This window comes from Marmota marmota, unplaced genomic scaffold (assembly GCF_001458135.2).
Source record: "Marmota marmota marmota unplaced genomic scaffold, marMar, whole genome shotgun sequence".
Lineage (NCBI taxonomy): Eukaryota > Metazoa > Chordata > Mammalia > Rodentia > Sciuridae > Marmota > Marmota marmota.
The window spans coordinates 14,122,681-14,136,942 of NW_026000211.1; the positions used below are offsets into that span (position 1 = coordinate 14,122,681).

At 38.4% G+C, this 14,262-nt stretch overlaps 1 protein-coding gene across 5 annotated transcripts in view; it reads right to left on the reverse strand.

Moving 5' to 3' along the window:
• Positions 1-14,262, reverse strand: part of Tenm3 (teneurin transmembrane protein 3) — a 2,471,519-nt gene that overhangs the window by 678,593 nt on the left and 1,778,664 nt on the right. The gene's annotated exons all lie outside the window — the stretch shown is intronic.

The window sequence follows — 14,262 nt, forward strand, 5'->3', positions numbered from 1 at the left end:
GTATTCCAGTGAAGTTGTATTCTTGTTTTAAAACAAACACTGACCAACCAACCTAAATATCCACCCTATTTTATGGTTTGAGAAGTGCATGGAAATTATTTTTGAGAGGTATTCCTTTCCCACAAACTTAAGAATTAGAAAAAACCTCAAGTTCTTATAACCCCTTCTCTAACTTTACTATGCCTGCAATACAATCCTGCACTTTAGTTAAGATGACTTTTAGATATTTAACACAGTCAGTGACATCCATATCTTTAAAAACTGATTAAAAAAAAAAAAAGGTTAACCTGCTCCATCCCTTAAAACTTGAAGCCTTTATCTAGGATACAAAGGTGCTAAATTTCTTGGCAGAAATCCTCCAAGGGGATTTTGAACTTGTCTTAGATTCCTTTGCGGTAAAGAGTCCTTCTCATTATTTTGAACATTATGCCAAACTGTCTGATTACTTAATGAGGCTAGTTGGTGTGCAGGTAGAGAGGGACCCACATGACCAACCAGAGGTCAAATGAGAGGTTTGGGTCTAGGTAGAGACAATTTTCTTTCTTTTATGCGGCCTCTCTCAATTTCAGTTTTCTCTCCATGTCTCGGTGTCCATCTCTGCTTTTCTCAGCAACATCTCTGCTTTAACCTTAAAATATCTGAATCCTCCAGCGTTCATTTTTAGTGCCTGAGGGTCCACGCTTTAATCTCCTTCAGGATCCGTTCTTCCTCTAAACACTTATCATCCAATGCATCGTACAAAGAGAATTCCCAGCAGTAGATTTTGAAATGAAAGATGAAGTGTGGAGCATCTGAGCGTTTCCAGGTGCTGGTGTCAGTATCTGGGATGCCTCCTGTTGACAATGATGGCTATGACTGGGGGCATCCGCCATCTCTCTATTCTGAACAGTCTTCAGAAATCAGCCGTCTCTGATTGTTCTTTCAGATCAAACGAAATAGGAAGACAAAGTAAGCTGAGCATATTCTTTCACTCTGCACTTTGTTGTTAAAAGGGGGAGGAATCCCGCCAGGACCCCTAACTCTGTTTTAGATATCACCAAACTTTTATAAGAATTCTTCTCCTTCTTCCCCAGCTCCTATATTACCCCCAACCCCTGACCCCCATCACCTCCCTCTTACTCTGGCTTTACTGATTATGTTGAATGAATGTTTCTTTGCTCCTTGAAGGATTGCTCTGTACTACTAAGCGTTAGCTGTGGACAACACCAAGGCAGACCACAGATAAACTGTACTGAAGGACATTGGCTGTTTTCAGAGAATGTGGCATGTAGCTCTCTGCCTTGAGCTCCAAATGGGACAATTTCCCCTTCTTGAAGTGAAAACTTGCAAACTTTCCAATATGATTCGTGGAACTCATGTTGCTGGAGTCTTTTTAAAGGTGACATATCCTAGGTAAAATACAAAGTGTTTTAGTTTGCTCTTGGAAATGGACAGATAAGAAGGTCGCTCTTCTAAGCCACCGTCTTTAGCAGGAGTGAATTCTTTTGCTGATAATTCTGAAGAAAGAGGATGTGGCAAAATGACTGCCATTGAAAACAGCAAGGAAAATAACAGTGTAGTTGCCATGTTTCTTAAAAATGTATTTCTTGTTGGACACAGGAAGTCATTTTCCATCAAATTGTAACGTGACATAATGTATAACATGTCAAAGACATTGTTAACAAACAAACAAATTGGAATTGAGCTGTGTACAGTTAGTCTTAGATCTCTCAGTCAGTTTCACACATTAAGATGGTCAAACATGCAGAGCTTATAAATTTGGTTAGAGAGGTTTTTGGAGAATTTCACGAAACTCAGTGGGGTCTTAGTAGGGATACTGACATTTACCACTGAGTTCTTTAATGACAGCTAAACAAGAGAACACCAGTCCTAATTTATTCAAGCAGAATTCAATATCATAATAGGACAATTGCAGAACACTGTTCTTCCACAAAACCAATTTTTTGTGCTTTGATTTTTAACCCTTATTTACCAGTGACTTTAATTTACTTCCCAAGACAGTTTTCTTATGCTGATCATGAGTTGTTTTATATAAACAGCATTTTTTTTTTTTTTTGGTGCTGAGGATTGAATCCAGGGCCTTGTGCATGTGAAGCAAGCACTCTACCAACTGAGCTATATCCCAGCCCTGTTTTATATAATTATTCCCCTTTCTCTAACACTCTCTGCTTTCATATCATATATATTTATTTTTAAGTATGACACATATCCCATTTAGCATTCCAATCTAAGTCATATGGTTGATAGCTCCTGCACAGCCACCTCTAGACTATATCCCTGTGATAACAGCCTATCATTTTCTGTTTCTTTCTTTCTTTTTCTTTTTTTCTTTCTTTTTTTTTTTTTTTGCAGTACTGGGCATTGAACCCAGGGGTGCTTTACTACTGAGCTACATCCCCAGCTCTTTTTATTTCTTATTTTGAGACAGGGTCCCACTAAGTTTCCTGGCCTGGCCTTGTACTTGAGATCCTCCCACCTCAACCTCCTGAACTGCTAGTGCACCACAGGGTCTAGTAAGGCACATCACTTTTTAATTCTCAAGATGCCCTGGAGTTGTGTCATTTCTCTAGCAAAAACATCTGAAAAAATGATCAGACAATTGGCACTGCTGCCTGTTGGAAGGAATATTAAATTGCTACTTCCATAAGGAAAGCTGCCCTGGCTCTGTTTGACCTGAGAGTCCATCCTATTAATCCACCTTTCAAAGGGCAGTAGTTTGGAGAAATTGACAGAAAGAGCCAAGGGTCACATTGTCTTGAGTAATCACTGCCAAAAGTGACTGTGATATGCACACGACCCTCAAGCAAGGAGAGATAAATGACCTTATTCAGAGGCGGAGAGAGTGAGACATATCACAAGAGGAACCAATAAGGTGCATGGAGGGGAAGGAACATGGTTATTCCTGACTGGGGTCACATGGGTAGGTTGGTGATGTGATGAGAAAAAGCATCACGGAAGCAGGCTTGCTGGAGGAGTTTTCCTGTCTCAAAGTCATGTTGGCTGTTCCTCATGCTGGAATGTTCTTCCTCCAACTCTCACTTGGCTTTAGTGCTCAGCCTGAGTGAGATCTCTCCAGGGAGTCTCCCCAAGACCTCATCTTCCAAGTATGATTCTCCTGTTAGTTTATCATAAGATCCTATTAATTTATCTACTAACGAGACACCACACTTGATAACTATTTCATCAATTAGTTTCATGTAAACAGTTGGTAAAGAAATTAAGCTCCTCAGATGACTTGCAGATTCTTTCTTATCTCTGTATTCCAAGCACTGAGCATACTGTCTGACACTTAGTAGATGCATCATCAATATTTGCTGAACAAGAGAGTGAATGAATCAGATGTGTTGGGTTATAGGGAGATGGGCAGTGGGCAGAAGGACAGAGGGAGAGGCCATTCTTGCCAGGAGGAAACGGTTCAGCTTGGCTGGAGCACATAGATGATGTAAATGAGTAATGAAGAATAAGTTTACAAAGGTAAATTAGGACCAAAATTTACACTATTATTTGAGTAAATGATATTTTTTGAGGAGGAGATTGACATTATTGCCACCTCTGGTTATCTTCAACCTACAGACTTGGAAGAGCATGTCTTTGCTTTAACTGCATCTTGTGTCAAAGCTATGATCTTTTGACCAGACCCATGGACCTCAGAGAAAGTTAGTTGGAACCATCAGGGGCCTTGGATTTAAAGCAAAATGAGTTCCAATGACTTGCTGAGTCCTACAGTGTGAAGGTTCACATCAGGCCAAGCCCAGCATCGGAGATCAATTCAAGTCAACAGATTAAATGCCTCTAGGGTATGCTCAGCCCTGTGGTGAAATACAAAATAAATCAAAGGCAGGGTTCTCTGCTTTACAGAGCAGGAGAGCACTGTCTCTGATGGAATTGCTCTGGGTGACTGCCCTACTTGAAGATGTACAAGGGAATAAGGCAGTGCCTAAGTGCTTAGGCCCTAAACAGCTCACTCTATGAAATGAGCGGCCACTCTGGGATACAGGGACTAGTTTAATGCCATGGTGGACTCCCAGGGCTGTGTGTCTATCCTAGTGCAGAAAAACCTGGACAGGCAGTATGAAAGCCCTGAGTGAGCAGCCAGTTACCCAAGGCCCTAGATCTGTCCCCAAGAAACCATGTTTCAATGCACAAAGCTGTTTTAACAATGGGATTTTTTTCCCATTTCAAAACACTTGGACATTTGTTAATTTATCAACTATTTATTGTGCATCCACCAAATGCTAAGCAATGTACTAAAAGAGCTCTAACTTTCCTGGGCTCATGTGAGAAATAAATGGGATAATGGATGGATGGAGACTATGTCTCCCAACTGCAAATTCCTTTGTTGGCTCTAGGGGAGCCAACAAAGCTGCCTGGAGTTGCCTAGAAGAGTTACATATCATTGGGTCATAAAAAATACTACTGAATTGCCAACTTTAAATTGGGTCTTTGAGATCTAAAATACAAAGAAATAAACAAACACAAAAGTTCATCAGAATTTTAGAACACTTTACAAAACTGCTGTCTATCAAAATATTTATTTGCAGAAAGGAGTTCATATTCCTACCCTTGGTTTATAGGAACACATTGTCCCCAGTGCCCCCTTGTCTATAAGAACAGGTCCTTCCTATCATGCTAAGTGAAATAAGCCAATCCCTAAAAAACCCAAGGCCAAATGTTCTGACACGCAGATACTAACACAAAATAAGGATGGGGAGGGGAACAGAAGTTCATTGGATTAGACAAAGGGGAATGAAAGGAAGGAGGGGAGATGGGAATGGGAGAATGAATCACACATAACTTTCCTGGTTCATATATGAATACATCACCAGAGTAACTTTGCGTCATGTGTAACCACAAGAATGGGAAGTTAGACTCCATAATACATCAAAATACATTCTACTGTCATACCTATATACTGTCATATCATATTTAAAAGAACAAATAGAAAAAAAAAAGTAAAAAAAAGAACAGGTTCGTCTATCACCATTTTCCATCTGCTGTGACCATGTAGCCCAGTGGCAGTACCCAGCTGGGGCAGGCTGAGCAGGGTGAGGGAGAATGGTGTTATGGAGACTTGGGGTAAGGACGAATGAGCAGTTCTGAGTTGAGGTCCAAACAAAAAGCCCTAAGGTGAGGGAACAAAAAATGGGAGAAAGAGTAAATTCTTGCTGCCAGTGAACAGACAGGAGTTGTGGCTAGCTTTTAATAGCTCAGTTGGCCCTTGAGAAGTGAGGCCTCTGGATGTAACTCCACTGCTGGCCTCTCTTGCCTGGAAGCCCATTTCAGTCTGTTGACTAGGACCTCTGCTTGCACACTTCTGTGCCCAGAAGAAGCTGTATTCTGGGTATGTCTGTTCCTTCTCACTCCTGCCTCCTTGGCCTTGTGCTCTTGCTTCTGATGACATGACCAAAGTCTAGCTGGGTTCTTTGAATACATAGCTGAGGTACCTGTTCGTTCATGGGGGGTGTATGAATATCAGGCCTCTCCAGGCAATCTTCATTATTAATGGGGCTCACAACTGGTGGGTAAAGGAGGATTATAAACCTAGGCCAGGATTTTCAACCTTGGCCTTTTGGCTTTGCGTGAGTCTTCAATGTGGTGGGTTGTCTTTGGCATGTTAAGGTGTTCCTCGGCGTCTTTGGCCTCTCCCCACTGGAGACCAATGGTACTCATCCCCAAGTGGGGACAAAAAAACCAGTATCCTGATAATGCCAAATGTCCCACAGTGGCAAAGTTGCTAACACTGACCTTAGTGAATAAATGAGGACAGCACTTTGGGGCAGGCCTTGGTACTTTTTCTCTAATCTGATTTTCTCACAAAGTAACTGGTTAATCGTATACTGCAATAATCTTATGTAGTCAAAACATTTAAACTTCTAGAATCTTGAACTACCTAATAGTTTTATACAAGGTGACCTTACTAAAATCCTAAACACTCCATTTGTTCCTTAGAAATAGGAGCCTGGGAAATATTTAAGTAAACAAATGATTTTTTTTTTTTAAGAGAGAAAGAGAGAGAGAGAGAATAGTTTTCGGCAGACACAACATCTTTGTTTGTATGTGGCGCTGAGGATCGAACCCGGGCCGCACTCATGCCAGGCGAGCGCGCTACCGCTTGAGCCGCATCCCCAGCCCACAAATGATGTTTTTTAAGAAAGGGGAAATACTTCCTAGTACTGGGGGAAAAAAAAAGAAAGTAAAGTTTTATATGCTTTTAACTCTGACCCAGTACATCCTCTTTCTACCCCACTAATTGGCATACACAAAGCAGGCATGAACTTAACACTTTCAATGGAATGTGGACATTTTACACCTCCCTATCAGCCTCTGTAATCTCTTGTGGCTGAAGGTGATTTCTGGAGACCATTTGAACATCCTCATGACAATGGTTTAAACAACAGAATTTTCTTTAAGAAATCCTTCACTAGTCTCCTTCCTCTTCTTAGTTGTCACCTCAAGTCAAGTGGCCCTCTGCTGTATCACGAATCACTTTATTTGATATGTTTTGTTTATGACTTTCTTCTCTTAACTGAACAAGTGCTCTTTGTGGGTTGAATGCATGTTTGATTCATCTTCTGTATTACTCTAAGGGCCTACCACAATGCCACACAAATTAAATAAATACATACTTAAGGAAGTGCCCTTGCCTTTGAAGACTGAATTTCTCCTCTAAACCATTTTTTTTTTCAAAAACACAAGCCATACAAAGCCTGTATTTTCCACTGAGTTTTTAACATTTTCAAAAGAGCCAACACCAAGTTCTTTATTGTTCCTTGATCTAAACATGCTATTTCCCAAGAGATATCCATGTATAATCACAGATACCACACATATTAAAGATAAACACCATTTAAACTGTCTACAATGCAATGATCTATTTCTGGCACTCAAAACCTTCTTAGATTTTCCTTTTCCTCTTAAATAGTAATCAGATTTCTTCTTGAGTGCCACTTTGCCTTGATTTTCAAGTTTGGCATTTAATGTAATTGTGATCTTAAAAATCAATAAGGAGCAAGAATATGGCTCATGTAAGTGAGACATTATCCCTTAGTGCTTTGCACACTGAACTTCACAGCTGAAACTAATGGGTGGTGTTTGAATGGGAGTAGAGGTCCCAGGAAGCGACACTAGGTTGCTGACCACTCTGAAGAGAAGAATAGCCAGAGTGCTTTCTCCGCCCACCTCCCACTGTCCCTTTCCAGGATAGAGGAAAGGAACTCTTCAAACCGGCTACAAAACTGCACTAAGATAGGTCTTGAGGTCAAAATCTGACACAGAGGAGGGAGTACCGAGCCAGGGTTTTCTTTGCACACCTCGATCTTCAGATAAAGGACTATTGCACTTTGTATAAATCTACTCTAAGATCACGTTCACACCAAAGAACTTTTGTTCATGAAGTGTGTCAATGGTAAGTAATGGAACAGAGAGAAAGGATGATAGGTCGATCTATAGCTGAACATATAAATAGACGCACACAGAAACCAGCACACAAATTGCCAGTCTCTCCTTGAACAACTCTGAGAAGTGCCAGCTGATGGCTGACCCCCCCATGCTATGTAGGTCAGAAGGATATGAGAACCCAACTATATAAAAAAAAAATGACAACAAAATGTACCCTCAGTTGGTCCTAAGGAGTTATATAAAGCTCCCTTAATTGACCACATCAGAGGAGATTTTGAACTTCTTGCATGAAAACAACTTGCCATTCCTGGTGATAACACCATTTATGACAAGGTTTTACTCTGAGTGTTCGAGCATAATAGAAACAGCATTTTTAAATAAATGTGTTGCAACATGCAGGCAGTATTTTCAAAAGCATCATCTGCTCCCCTTTTAGAAAGGTAGGTTGATGCTCTGCTGGAAAAGGGAGATTGGCTCTCATGAAATTTTTCAATAAACAGTGCCTGAGAGGGGTTTTTTCCCCCCCTGGTACTTGAATGATGTATGTGTAAAAAGAAAAAAAAGAGTTTCCTTTATAGAGGTACAAAAAATATCTTTTACCCTGCACATGCTATTCAATTGAAGTCGCCTTTGTTAATTCAACTGAGCTTTGTTATGTTCACAAATTGAATTTTTTTTTAACACCCGAGTCTTCTAAAAATTTGCTGTGGTGGAACAATTTATCATTATTAGCTTCATCTAGATGTTACAAATCAACCAGGAGGGTGATTCTCTGGTGATATCTCTGTGTTTGGATAAAGCAAACATCACAAAATCTGTAAACGAAAAAAAAAAAAATTTCCTGGGGAATGAGAAAAGAGAATAAAAGGAATAGAGGTAGATTGAAATCTATGAAATTAATATTTTACTTAGAAATTCACCTGTATGTCTAGTGCTGATTAAAAATGCCTTGTATTGGATCACAGTCCCTTTCTAGCTAATTGGTTTTTTTTTTTATCATAGTTTAGTATTCATCATCATTTGAATGCTGGAATTTCTTTGTTTAGTAAGGAATTTTGCTCAAATTTAGGGAGGGTTGGTGGAAATTTATTTTTAGTTTATAATATTCAAAATAATTAAGTGAATTCTCATATGAGAGATTGTTGGTAAACTATTAGGAGATGTTGGAGAAGTCCACTTACATAATATCTACATAGAAACCACAATCTCCCATAGACTATTCTTTGGGGCCACTGAAAACAGACTTACCTACATGGATCACTAAGCTCATTTGCTATGGCATTTCTTATATAATCAGGTTCACAACGCAAAAAATAAACCATCTATGGAATACTGTATTTTGTTAAGAACATGGTAATTATAAAGGGTTTGGAACAGAAGGTGTTGAAACATCCTTATTCTAATCAGGCTCAGTCTAGAGATGCACAAGGCCAATGAATAGAGGTGGGGGATGTTGATAGTGTATTAACACAATGTTGAAATCCACAATAGTCAAGGTGAGAGAGTTCTGAGTTTCCACCTCCACACGGGGTTAAGAATATCAGTATTGGTTATTAGAAGCCATCTCTATCTCCTAGAATAGACGAACAACTTTTGGAATACTTCCCAGGAAAATGGGCCATTTACCTACCATTTATTCACACATTCAACATACTATGGAGCTCTTACCATGCACTTGACCCATAGTATTGTGGTAATGCCAGGGAAAAAGCAGCAGACAGAATCCTCAGTGTTTTTAGTAGTGGAATTCTTGGATGCCAGCCGTGGAAGCTCAGCTTTTGCTATCCATTCCAACCTGCCTGTTTATCATACTTATTTACCTCTGGTAATCTTCCCTAAAGCAGAAGTTTTTATTCAGAACCTGACAAGAAAGATGATTTTGAAAGAAAGCTGGAAATTGGCTACATTTCCTGGAGTTAAAACCTTCAACCTTCATTGTATATCCCTAAATCTTCTCATTGCAATGTGACCAGAGAGGTAGAATATAGCTTGTTTATATTGTGGCTGCTATATTAAAAAAAAAATCCTGGCATTGCCTATTTCTATTTGTTTTTTCACCCACCAAATTGGGAATTTTATCCTTTCTCATTCAATGAAATATGAGTGAATACAAGAACATTGACAATATGTACATCTATTCCAAACATCTTAGAAATGGAGAGTATGAGATTCTTGGGAAATAATTATTCTAAATAAAATAGGAACAATTTGTTGTGAATTGTGCATGCAGTCACCTTTAAAATGCACAACTCATTCAATATTAATACCTAGGTTAGTTAGTATATTAATTAAATTTTGTATTCATGAAATATTATATCATTACCATTTTACAGGTTAAGAAACTGAGATGTAGACAAATGAATTAACAAATTGTCAGAATTAAAAAGTGATGAACCAATAATGTGAATTTGAGCTGGGTGTGGTGGAGCAACACTGTAATCCCAGCGGCTCAGGAGACTCTCAAGCAGGAGGATCATGAGTTCAAAGCCAGCCTTAGCAACTCAAGCTAGGCCCTGAGCAACTCAGCAAGACCTTGTCTCTAAATAAAATATAAAAAAGGGCTGGGGATGTGGCTCATTGGTTAAGTACCCCTGGGTTTAATCATCGGTACCAAACAACAACAACAAAGTAAACAAAAATGAAAGAATGCAAACCTAGGCCTATGCTATCTTCATTACTTCAAATGGCACACCATGTAGCATTGTATTTATTTACTCTTTTATTGATTGGAAAACTGAAGGCAAAATGGTACTACTTATTTTTAAAAATGTCCCATTTGATCTGTGAGTGAATGTTTCCTCTGATTCCTGCTTGTAGTCATCTTGCTTTACCCATCTCCCAGCTATTCTCTAATAATGGCCTTTTACTGTCTAATTTCCTAGGTAGTTATCAGTGATTTGGGCCATAGGCTGTGAAGCAAGTGATTTGGTTTTGGAATACAAGTGGCAAGTTTTAGAGTCATCCCTTTATTCCAGGTGATGTGTTTCCACAGTGGCCTTGGCTCTTGCCTCAGTACAGAGGACAATCAGGATCCCATGGAGCTAAGACTTTAGAGACAGAAGACACTGGGACAAGAGGAGAGCAGGGATACAGTTTCAGTGTAGTTACAGACAACCCGTGGTTTTCTGCGAGGATCTCACTTTCCATCTGTACAAATCTATGTGGAAACTTATCACCAAGTACCAGAACATGAACCTGCACAGAAAGCTACTTGTTATATCATTTTACAGTATGGTTCCTGTCTAGGTCCAAGAACAATCACATTGTGATTTTGAAACTCTGTGAGTGCTTTGTATCTGACTAACCAGAAATGATGAAATTCAGAATGATGAGTTCTTTCTTTTTTCTTTGTGGTGATGTGGGTACTGAACCCAGGGCCTCACACACGCTAGGTAAGTGCTTTACCACTGAACTGTGTGGCCTTAGCCCTGAGAATGGTGTTTTTTAAACATGTTTCAAAATGAGTTTGCCTATGACCCTTCTGCATTAAATAGTTACTTTTGAAATTACTTCACCTTTGGGACAGCCCAAACAAATCCATTTTGCTCACTCTACAACTTTCCAATGTAGAGTAAATTGCCATTAATTTTTTTTAAACATAATGTCCCACATATTCTTTCTTTCTTTATTTTTATGTGGTGCCGAGGATCCATCTAACCTAGTACCTCACACATGCAAGGCAAATGTTCCACCACTGAGCTACAACCCCAGCCCAATTGCCATTAAATTTTAATGGGCTTCTTTTCCCTAAATTTCTGTCTTTCTTTTCTATTTCCTTAAAGGTTAAATACTTCAGCAAGAAAATTCTTAATTATTTTTCTTGTCTTTTCAATTTGGGGCCAGTGCCACAGTGGGCTAGACACAAGACAGTCATAGATATCCTGCTGAGCCATCTCCACCTACTAAGTCAGATGCATATTTTACCCATCAAAGCCTCTCATCAGCCTGAACTCTTCCCCCTTGGATTCCGCAAGACTCTTAACACCAGACTAGAAGCTTCCTAGTGTTACATTTTTTCTTATCTAACTTGCAGATGTCAAACAAAGCTTTGGACCACACTGCTCATGCCCATGCTTAGTGGTAACACTGATCATTTAGGAGAGACAAAATAAGAAGCACAGTGAAAAATTACCACAGTGTCACACAAATTTAAAACTCCAACGTTCCCCCTGAACCAAATGCTGTGTCTGCAAAATACCACAGCATCCAGATGAAAAGTAAAATCTGTAGTCAGCCATTCTGATTTTTGTTCTACAAGACAACAAACAGAGTGACTTATAATCATCAGAGTGGCTTACCATGTTTTCTGACATGGTTAATTTACGCTGTTTCTTTCATCTCGTCCAGTTCTTTGATTATCCACTAAATATAATCAGCATCTTCCAATCCCAGTTTAGAGAGGGAGGGACTATTAGGGTCATTGGGTGGTTTCTTTGTATTCCCTTTTCCTTTTTTTTGGACAATATGGCAGGGGGAAGAAAGCAGTTTTATTCAAGCCAATGGTTTTGCAATTGTGTGTTCAATTTTGTAAAGGCCTGGAAACAGGTGGAGCTAACTGTCTAAAAATGATAGCCTTGGCTTATCTGTGAATTTCAATTATTTATGATATTTCTTTTCTTTGTTTCTAAGACAGACCATATAACATTTTATGTTTTCTGTTCTTTCCATTGACTTTTCAACTATAGCAGGATTCTATGCATTGAAAATTATATTTAGTTCATAGTCCCATTTTATCAAAACATTTTATCCTTTTTTTAAACTGGGGATTGAACCCAGGGACACTTAAACATTAAACCACATCCCCAGCCCTTTTTATATTTTATTTAGAGACAGAGTCATGCTGAGTTACTTAGGGCCTCACTAAGTTGCTGAGGCTAGCTTTGAACTGACCATCTTCCTGTCTCAGCCTCCCAAGCCACTGGGACTACAGGTGTGTGCCACCATGCCTGGCTATAATTCTTTAATTTATAAAATGTTTCTGAGAATTAGACTTATTTAAAATATCAGAGTAACTGTAGGAAATAAAAAGTGTATTTAGTATCAAACTGAGGAATTTTAGCTGAAGCATATGCATGAAAAACATTACTGTAGCTGGTCTCAATCAGAACAGGTAAAGTCTAGAAATCTTCCTAAATGATATAGGATAGAGAGACTTTAAAAAAATGTTCTCTTTTTTTTTTTTCCCGTAGGTTGGAAGGTGTTTGGTTGTCCGGCCTGATTTAGGAAGAGTTTAGAGGTATGCGGATATTATCTTTTGTTTCCTCATCAATATAAATGGTTATTTATTCATGTCTTGAACAGGTAGCAGCCGACCTACATCACAGCATATGAAAAGTTATCCTTCCATGTGCATCTCAGAGGAGCACTAAAACATTCAAGTTTTTATATTAGCTATTACAGACTAGATGCTTGTCCTAGAGAACCTCCCAGTATGGGAAGAGTGGTTTTCATGAATTGACAAGAGAAGGATTTGAAGAGAGGGTACTTAAAAGACAGGAGAGTTTGACATATTTTATTATAGTGGCATTCCTGGGCAGTGCTTTTTCTGAGGTGAAATGCCAGAGACCCAAAGGAATTTCATCAACAATGAGCTTCAAAAGAATCAAGTATCGCCTTTGCACTGAATATCGAGTTATAATTTTATAGCAGGAAACACACAGGTGATAACATTTCAGCTTAGAGTTCCTGACTCTCATTACTAATAAGAAAGGCTGTGCTCCTAATTCTTGGAATAGTTCAATGCTAATTTATCCCCAAAATTATTTTAACTTATTATTCAACTACAATCTATATTATAGATAATTCTTTCACAGTGTGATTTGTTGCTACTTATATTTGAATGAAAAGCCAGGAGGAGGCTTTGAGGAAAATATCAGTAAAGCAACTTAGATGAATCACTTCCTCAGGATATATGGAGATATATATATATATATATATATATAGATATATATATATATATATATATATATATATATATATATATATATATATTACACATACATTTGTAGTGTCTTTGTTCCATATGCAGTATGCAAAAATATAATGCTAAAAATCTTACAGAAGATCTTAAAAGAACAGTTAGTGAGGAGGTTTAAATTATTAAAATGTACGTTGTATTAACCGTTTTATCTTGATGGAAAAATCTTACCATTACCTAAATTGAGATCCAGGGAAGAGAGAGACCCTGCATGCAGGAGATGGCCCATAACTCAGCCATTCATTACAGAGCTTTATTTTAGTTTTGATTAATTACTCATATGAATGTGCACATATGCAGGGAAGAGCGCTTATTAAAGGACTCTCTTATCACTTTTCTCTGAGATGCCCTTAGGGGAAAAGTAAAAATCAGTGCCTGAGAGCAATATTAAAAGAAAACAACAGCAGTTGCTCTTATTGTATGTAACCAATAAACAACCATTTTATTCTTAAAACAACAACAACAATAACAACAAAACTTCAAATCTTCTCTTTTTGGTAAGAAGAAAGGCGAAAAACCTCTTCTTGCAAGTATTGCATTTGTGTCAACTTCAGACATAAACAATGATCACTTGTTTTGAATACAAAATTAATTCAAATCTAGTAACCTGAATGTAAAATAATATCAGCATCAGTGACAAAACTACAGTGATTGCCACCGGATCTGAGGATGTAGGCAGGCCTCCTTAACTTCTGCAAGGATTTTTTGTTAACCAAAATGTTGTCTTTGAATGAATAGCATCAAAAAGAAATCTGCTCAACTAACTCAATTTTTCTGATGTAAAAATGCTACTATTCCTACCTATTGGCATTTTTTTTATGATTTCATATTTTAGAAAGACCTTTTCCTCCTGGGAATTTTTACTAAATTTGAAATATTTACTGTAT